This window comes from Capricornis sumatraensis, chromosome 2 (genome assembly GCF_032405125.1).
Source record: "Capricornis sumatraensis isolate serow.1 chromosome 2, serow.2, whole genome shotgun sequence".
In the NCBI taxonomy this organism is placed as follows: Eukaryota; Metazoa; Chordata; class Mammalia; order Artiodactyla; family Bovidae; genus Capricornis; species Capricornis sumatraensis.
In genome coordinates, this window is record NC_091070.1 from 96,458,389 (window position 1) to 96,466,923 (window position 8,535).

An 8,535-nucleotide genomic window follows, 5' to 3' on the forward strand; every position below is an offset into this window, starting at 1 on the left:
TCTATCAAAATAATATTTACCTAAATGTTGATTTTTTAAAATAAAAAATAGAAAGTTCTGAGGAAATGGAAGGTATGTTTATCAACAAAATTTATGTAGCTCATGTGGCTACATAGATTTCTTAAAGTCAGCAGTAAATTCACATTTTGCATTCAATTATTTTTATCTGGAATTTTATAGAGATAGCGTCTCATAAAATCATGTCCTTCGTGTTAGAAATGTCTTTTTTCTTCTTTTTTTTTTGGCATCTGGCTATGCAAAAGCTTCTGATGAAATATTTTCTCCAAACTAGTATTTTAATATTTTACTTTTCTGGAAAAATATAAAACCTTACCAGTCACTTATTATTACTAAACAAAAGTTAGATTACTACCAATTGCTCTTTTAGTTTTGGTCTAAAAGAATTTTTTAAAGTTTAGACATCTCTGATGTTTTCTCATTGCACACCCATTGAAGACAGCTGGATAAAACACACTAGACAATTTAAAAAGACAATTCTTATCATCAGACTCATTTGGCATATCCTTTATGTCCAGAATAAAATCCACAGAAATAAAACTAACATAATTTTCAAAGAATTCGTACATGGTGGAGTCTTAAAACAAGGAACTTCTTGTGAAGGAAGGAATAGTTCTGTTCATCTTGCTGATCACAAGGAGTTTTCCTCCTGGAGTAACTGAGTTTTTGGGTGTCTCAGTGGGACTTTGGTTTGCAGGAAAGCTTGCATACAGGGCCAGATCTTATTGGTTTCTGTTCCAGAAAATGTTTCCAACACTCCTTTTTCTGATAATATTCCAGGACGGGTTTCGTTTGGTCTTGGTAAACCTTCATTCTTTTGCTAAGTGTCTCAGATTTATCGTCTCACGCTTAGAGAGGCTCTCCAGTCACATCGTCCACACCGACCGCTTTGGGAGGGTTAAGTCCGAGGTTATAGACCCGGCCACTGGCTGGATGAACCCAGCGAGCCTCGAGGCGTTGCCGAATGACCTCAAACGGCACATTCAGGTTCATCACCAGGTGTACCTGATGGACTCTGTCCAGGGCTTCAGCCTGTGCAAGTGTCCTGGGGAAACCACACAACAGCCAGGTATACTGGGTGACATTTTTCAGCGCCTGGAGCAACAGCCGAATCATGAGGTCATCCGGGATGAGCTTCCCCTGGTCCATGAAGGTCTTGGCCAGCACCGTGATTTCTGTGTCCCTTCGCATGTTGTCTCAGATCAGATTCCCACTGGAGAAGGTCTTCAGCTGGAAGTGTTTGGTAATGCGCAGTGCCTGGGTGCGCTTGCTGGAGCCGGGGCGCCCACGATCATGGAGTGCAAGAGCTGCCTCGATGGGCCCATGGCTGCCAAGCGAAGCCGGGACCACGGAGATGGTTGGGCCCCTGGGGGGACACCAGCTGTGCCTGCGCGCTCGGCCCTGCCTCCGCTGCCCGGCATCCGGGGCAGTGCCCCGACGATGTGCTGCTTCAGAGGGTGCGACCCACGGCCAAGGGACGGTGTGGAAGAGGCCATGTGTGAAAGGAACGATTGGGTCAGGACATTCCCCCCAGGAGGGTGTACAGGTGGAGGAGATGGGAAGTCTGAAAGGAAAATGAAACGAAGTGTAGATTCAGAAGTTACGCTATTCACAGGAGAAAAAGGAGAGGAGGGAGGGATACAGTATTTAAAGAGAAAATTAAAGGGACTTCTCCGGCGGCTCAGTAGTTAAGTCTTCTTCCTCTCACTGCCGAGGGCCTGGGTTCAATCCCTGGTCTGGGAACTAAGATCCCACATGCCCACGTGGCCAAAAAAAAAAAAGATAATTAAAGACAAGAATTTCCCAGAGGTAAAGATGGTACAAGTCACAGGAATAGATAGTGGGACAGTTCAGAGCATCTAGAAGCAAATGTCAGCAAAGTTGTTTTGTAGGCCTCTCACACTCCACTGGTGGGGTGTCCTCACAGCTTGTTTGGAAGGCAACTTGGCAGTGGCTATTTTTTTAAGAAATTACTTCTTAGTGTCTTCCTTAGACAAACACTCTCATGTGGCAAGAAGGCACATACACGATGTTCATTTCAGCCTTATTTGTAACAGCAAAAAAATTGTTAACAATTTAGCTGTGTATTAATTAGAGAATAGCTAAGGGCACCTGTGGAATACTACCCAGCAGGTAAAAAGACAGATTTATGTGCTAACATGAAAAGATTTCTGATATTGTAAATGCAAAAAGTTTCAGACTGATACAATTTAGGTTAAAGAACAGTGTAATTTATGGTTAAATATATTTAATAAGTGAACTGGGAAGCTGGGTTTCTAGCAGTGGATGGACATGATTTTTACTTTTAGACAATTGTTTCGTTTGCAAGATGGCGAGCAGTTGGCTATTTCAGTAGACCAACAAAGAGGTGAGAAAGTATACTAATTTTAATTTCTTCAGTGTAAGTGAGATTGAGCATCTTTTCATCTGTTTTATGGGCCATTTATGGCAGTGGCACCCCACTCCAGTACTCTTGCCTGGAAAATCCCATGGACGGAGGAGCCTGGTGGGCTGCAGTCCATGGGGTCGCGAAGAGTCAGACACGACTGAGCAACTTCACTTTCACTTTTCACTTTCATGTATTGGAGAAGGAAATGGCAACCCACTCCAGTGTTCTTTCCTGGAGAATCCCAGGGATGGCAGAGCCTGGTGCGCTGCCATCTATGGGGTCGCACAGAGTCGGACACGACTGAAGCGACTTAGCAGCAGCAGCAGCAGCATAGTACTTCTCCATGGAGAATTTTTAAATTGATAGTTACCTGCTGATCACTTCCTTGGAAAAATACTTCGGGTTTGGTTTATGCAACAAGATGTGAAACAGGTGGACAGTTTTGTCTTGGGTGGTCCAAGTACACACTGTGCATCATGTGGGACTTCTCTAATTAGAGGTTGCTGAACCACCAGCCCTGCATCCACTTCCTTCTCTAACCATTCTTGAGCCACTTCATTTCTGAAAAAAGACCCACAAAAATGATGTGGTGGCTGGCTCTCATTCTATAAGCAAGAAAGAAAGCTATTTCCAGAAAAAAGGCTTTGAGAGTAGAAATCTAATGTCTGTATTTGTATTTTATGGAAGCAAGGTAGAATGGCTGCTCTAATTTCCCAGACTTGAAAAAAGTTGTTTCTGCTATTTGGATCTTTAAGTTAGTCATATAATCTCTTTTATTGTTGCTATATCCAAAAGAGTTAAACTGGATACATCAGGTGATTCAAAAGGCAGATGAATATTTCATAGAAATTTAGCTCATACCTTTGAGCAAAAGGACAAAAAAATCATGCTATGATTTGAATCAGTATTTTGCATAATACTAATTGCTTTGCATAATAAAGTTGCACAGGATGACTGTCTTTTAGGATTACTAATTATATACACAAAAAGTAATACTGCCAAGGCCTTTCTATCCTACCAGATAGATTTAGACTTCTGGTATATTTAACCTTTAATTGAGATATCTAATTTGGTACCAGTCTCTGATCCCAGAATATTTCAGAGGTGTATCTGTGGAGTGTGGGTAGGGTTCACTTGGCTATAGGTGTGAGTACGGTGTACCTTGGAGCAGAAACAATGAAGGTTGGTCTGCTGGTAACAGTCCCACTCTGGAAGCACATTGAGTCACTTTGGCCTCCTGGGATTACCTCACCCCTTCCTCTTTTTCCAGACTAATACCAAGTCACTTGGGACAAAGGGTTATCAAGCTTATTCTTAATAGCAGATGGTAAGAGATTCTTTGATGAAATACAGATAAACTAGTATGACCCAAGTAATATAGACAATACATTTAACAAAAAGCCTCTGGGGCGAAGCAGATGTGATTGTGGAAGTTTGTGGAAGCTTTCCAGGTATTTTTTTCACAGTAATGGAAGCCAAATGGTATAGCAGTAAAAGAAAAACAGCAGGGACTCCTCAGATTACGCCTGTTTTTACAGTACTAATCATTTTGAAGTGAAAACTTCAAAGAAAATTTCTAGGGAGAGTTACCAGTTTAGGGTATCCAAGGAGACAGAACTGAAAGTCACAGAGAGGCTAAGTGGTGAGATAATCATTCATTCATTGATTCAGCAAACTTTAATCAGGCATTTATCTGTGTGACTCGTTGTTCTAGCACAGAGGATACAGCCCATGAAATAGAATGAATCCTGAGTGTCCCTGTGATGTGACCTTCTCATGGGTCTCTCGGGCCACTGTTTCCCAAGGTGTGACAATTGCTCCTCTGGGGAATGGAACATGATTTTAGGTCTCAATGAAAGAAAAGTTATGACCAACCTAGACAGCATATTAAAAAGCAGAGATATTACTTTGCCAACAAAGGTCTGTCTAGTCAAAGCTATGGTTTTTCCAGTAGTCATGTATGGATGTGAGAGTTGGACTATATAGAAAGCTCAGTGCCAAAGATATGATGCTTTTGAACTGTGGTGTTGGAGAAGACTCTTGAGAGTCCCTTGGACTGCAAGGAGATCCAACCAGTCCATCCTAAAGGAAATCAGTCCTGAATATTCATTGGAAGGACTGATGCTGAAGCTGAAACTCCAATACTTTGGCCACCTGGTGTGAAGAGCTGATTCATTTGAAAAGACCCTGATGCTGGGAAAGATTGAAGGTGAGGAGAAGGGGGCGACAAAGGATGAGATGGTTGAATGGCATGGCCAACTCAATGGACATGAGTTTGGGTAAACTCTGGGAGTAGGTGATGGACAGGGAGGCCTGGCGTGCTGCAGTCCATGGGGCTGCAAAGGGTTGGACACGACTGAGTGACTGAACTGAACTGAAAGAACATTCCTCTTAGCTATGTTTTATCTTATTTTTAAAGCTGTTTTATTTTGAAATTTTCAAAGCTGCCTAAAATTAGAGAGAGAATGGTATAGTTTCATGTCCGCATAATCTAGTTTCAACAGTGATCAATCTTTTGCCAGTCTTGTTCTATCTCATTTTTTTCTTGATATTTTAAATGACAACACCTTTTAATTTTAATGAAGGGTATGTGTTTTAATGTGCATAAAGAAATAAAGCTAGCACATCCAGCCTCGTACTTCACAGTATTCTTGCTTAGGACAAAACTAATCCATAAATTGGTTTTAAAACTGCTACACAGAGAGAGCAAAGTTCAACAAGGGCGAACATGACTGACTAATAAACATTCCCCTTCATCTTCCTTCCCTCAGTGAGTCTGGGATGGTTAGAAGTGATTTCTTCTTCTGTAGGGGATGCTTAGTGTTAGGACCAGACTGGAGCCAGGACAGGCTCTAAGAGGCAGGCTAGGCCTGAGGTTTAGTCTCTAGGAAAGCTGAGGCACTGGGAACTCCTGCAGGCAGTGTAGCTCGACCAATCAGAAAAAATCCCCGTAGCCCCCCGCCCGCGCCAGACCTGAGCCAATCCAGATAGGGATGCAAGGTTTAAATTCCCACGTGCGTGTACGGTTTAGCCAATCAGCTTTGCTGTTACAGGAACAAAGAACCGTCTGTATAAAAGTAGATGTGATTCAGAGCTGGGGGCTCTCGTCAAGACTCCACTGCGCTGGATGAGACCCGAGCCCTAGCTCGAGCTAGCAATAAAACCCCTTTGTGCGTTTGCCTTGCCGTGGACGTCTTCTCTCAGTTTCAGGGACTCGGACTTCGGGCACAACACTTAGCACCATGGGTGTCACCTACAAAAGGGAAGCTGATGTTGTGTTTGGGAGGCATCTTTGATTCCAGAGAACTGATCCTGGCTCACGTTTATTAAGCACTTAGTGAGTACAGGCACTGCAGTGGGAGATTAATATGTGCCATCCCATTCCCTTTTCACAGCTTTACTCTGAGTGGATGTGTGATCTCCATTTTCTGAATTTAAAATCAAGGCTCAGAAAAACGAAGTAACTGGACAGAGGAGCCTGGTAGGCTGCAGTCCATGGGGTCGCGAAGAGTCAGACACGACCGAGCAGTTTCTCTTTCACTTTTCACTTTCATGCATTGGAGAAGGAAATGGCAACCCACTCCAGTGTTCTTGCCTGGAGAATCCCAGGGACAGAGGAGCCTGGTGGGCTGCTGTCTATGGGGTCACACAGAGTCGGACACAACTGAAGTGATTTAGCAGTAGTAGCAGCAGCAGCAGGGCTAGGACTTCAGTTGAAAGCCTGTCTTCCTCCAGAGTCCATCATGGTTTTCTGCCAGGCCCCCAGGACAGCCAGAGCCCACAGCCAAACTCTAGAAAGCAGTTGGGAAAAGAACTAGGCCTGCGGAGTTCACACCTCATTCTTTCATTTGCTGCCGTTGTGACTTTAAACATTTCACTTCACTTTTTCTGACCCCTTATTTCTTGTGCATACAATGGGAACAGTAAGATTAATTATGCAATTTTTTAGCACAGACTGAAGTCATTTATATGGAAATTTAACATTGTAGACTCCAAACAAATGTTGGTATTATATTCACATGCACTAACAGGGCATGTAATCTTGAGCAGTCTCCTTCCCGCTCTGGGTCTCGGCTTCTTCAGCTTTAAAAATGATGTCATTGGCCCTTAAAGTGCCGCTGGGGTTAGTTGTGGGCTTCCTTGTTGGCTCAGTGATAAAGAGCTCGGCTGCCAGTTCAGGAGACTCAGATTTGATCCCTGGTCAGGAAGAGGCCTTAGAGGGGGAAATGGCACCCCACTCCAGTGTTCTTGCCTGGAGAATCCCATGGACAGAGGAGCCTGGCCCGCTGCAGTCCATGGGGTCACAAAGAGTCGGACACAACTGAGCAACTGAACAGCAGCAAGATGGGGATAGTTGTTCCTCGATTGTATTCCAGTTGGATCACAAGAAATGTTCACTGACTGAAGTTAATGGAAATAATTTGGTAAACTTCCATTCAGTGTGATTTTATTTATAATTATTAGCGCCGAAGGGTTGATGCTTTTGAACTGTGGTGCTGGAGAAGATTCTTGCGAGTCTCTTGGACTACAAGGGGATCCAACCAGTCCATCCTAAAGGAGACCAGTCCTGGGTGTTCATTGGAAGGACTGATGCCGAAGCTGAAACTCCAATACTTTGGCCACCTCATTCGAAGAGTTGACTCATTGGAAAAAACCCACATGCTGGGGGGGATTGGAGGCAGGAGGAGAAGGGGACGACAGAGGATGAGATGGCTGGATGGCATCACCGACTCGATGCACATGAGTCTGGGTGAACTCCGGGAGTTGGTGATGGTCAGGGAGGCCTGGCGTGCTGCAATTCATGGGGTCGCAAAGAGTCGGACATGACTGAGCGACTGAACTGACATTTATTTAGGTCTGATTCCTTAGAGGAGAAGGAAATGGCAACCCACTTCAGTATTCTTGCCTGGAGAATGCCATGGACAGAGGAGGCTGGCAGGCCATGGTCCATAGGGTCGCAGAGAGTCAGAGAGCGGTTCCTTAGAAAGCGGAGCCAGACAGTGATATGTGGCTGCTACTTTGTTAGGCGGTACAGTGCCAAGGAGCAGAAATGAGAGAGCTGAGAGACACAGGAGTGAGGCAGGGAAGGAGAGAGAGAAACTGGAGCGGGTGTAACTGAGCTGGTTTCCACCAGTGTTCCTGGTTGCTCTGTCTTAAAGAATCAGCCTGTGCAAAGCTGCATCTCAGGACAGTCTTTTTGGAGTGAAGAAAAGAGGATGAATTTATCAACAGTTTCCATCTCCCATTTGGCAATGCTTTGACCACAGGATGTCAATTCCTCTGCAGATATGGGCTGTGCACTTCTGGGCTCTGGAGCAAGATCCCGTGTGCCTCATACCTCTGTGTGAACAGGGAAGTCAGGGATGGGAGATGGGAGATGTGTGGCCTGGACACGGGGCTGGGCTCTGAGCAGTGCACCTGCAAGTCCTGGGAACTGGTTACTGTAGTGGCAGTTGGAACAGGAGATGGGAGACCGAGAGGACCTGCAGTGGTGTAGGTGTGTGATACAGTAACTCTTGCCCCATAACTTACAAACAGAATCTGAAGGTACTTATATAACAAGGATGATGAGAAGCAAATAATTCATAGAAATTTAAAAAGAAATGACCTCAGTTTATTACTGACCCCATGGACTGTAGCCTACCAGGCTCCTCTGTCCATGGGATTTTCCAGGCAAGAATACTGGAGTGGGTTGCCATTTCCTTCTCCAGGGGATCTTCCCAACCAAAGGATTGAACCTGGGTCTCCGGCATTCCAGGCGGATGCTTTACCGTCTGAGCCACCAGGGAAGCCCTATTACCTGAAAAGGGAGGATAATAATAGTACTTACCCATAGGGTTGTTGCAATGACAGAATGATTTCAGGAAGCTAGTATTTGTAGAGCATTTAAAATATATGTGGCATATAAAAGCCACTATGTGGATGTTTGTTTAAAAGAAGAAAATACTTAGCCACTTGAGCTTTCATGGTTTCTGAAACTAAACATTACATTTGCCTGTAAGCTTTCTAGCAGTTAAGGAAAAGGGAAATATGGTAGGTTTCCTAATTTGCATTATCTGATCAAAGTGAGCCTGCTAATTCTGAAAGACAGCTGCCAAAAATCTACCTGTTATGAAAACCCAAAGGGA

The 8,535-nt window shown here is 44.2% G+C and overlaps 1 pseudogene; it reads right to left on the bottom strand.

Annotated features, from left to right (window-relative positions):
- Positions 1-649: 649 nt before the first annotated feature.
- On the bottom strand, positions 650-1,343 carry LOC138097392 (GTP:AMP phosphotransferase AK3, mitochondrial pseudogene; annotated as a pseudogene).
- Between the last annotated feature and the right edge of the window lie 7,192 nt (positions 1,344-8,535).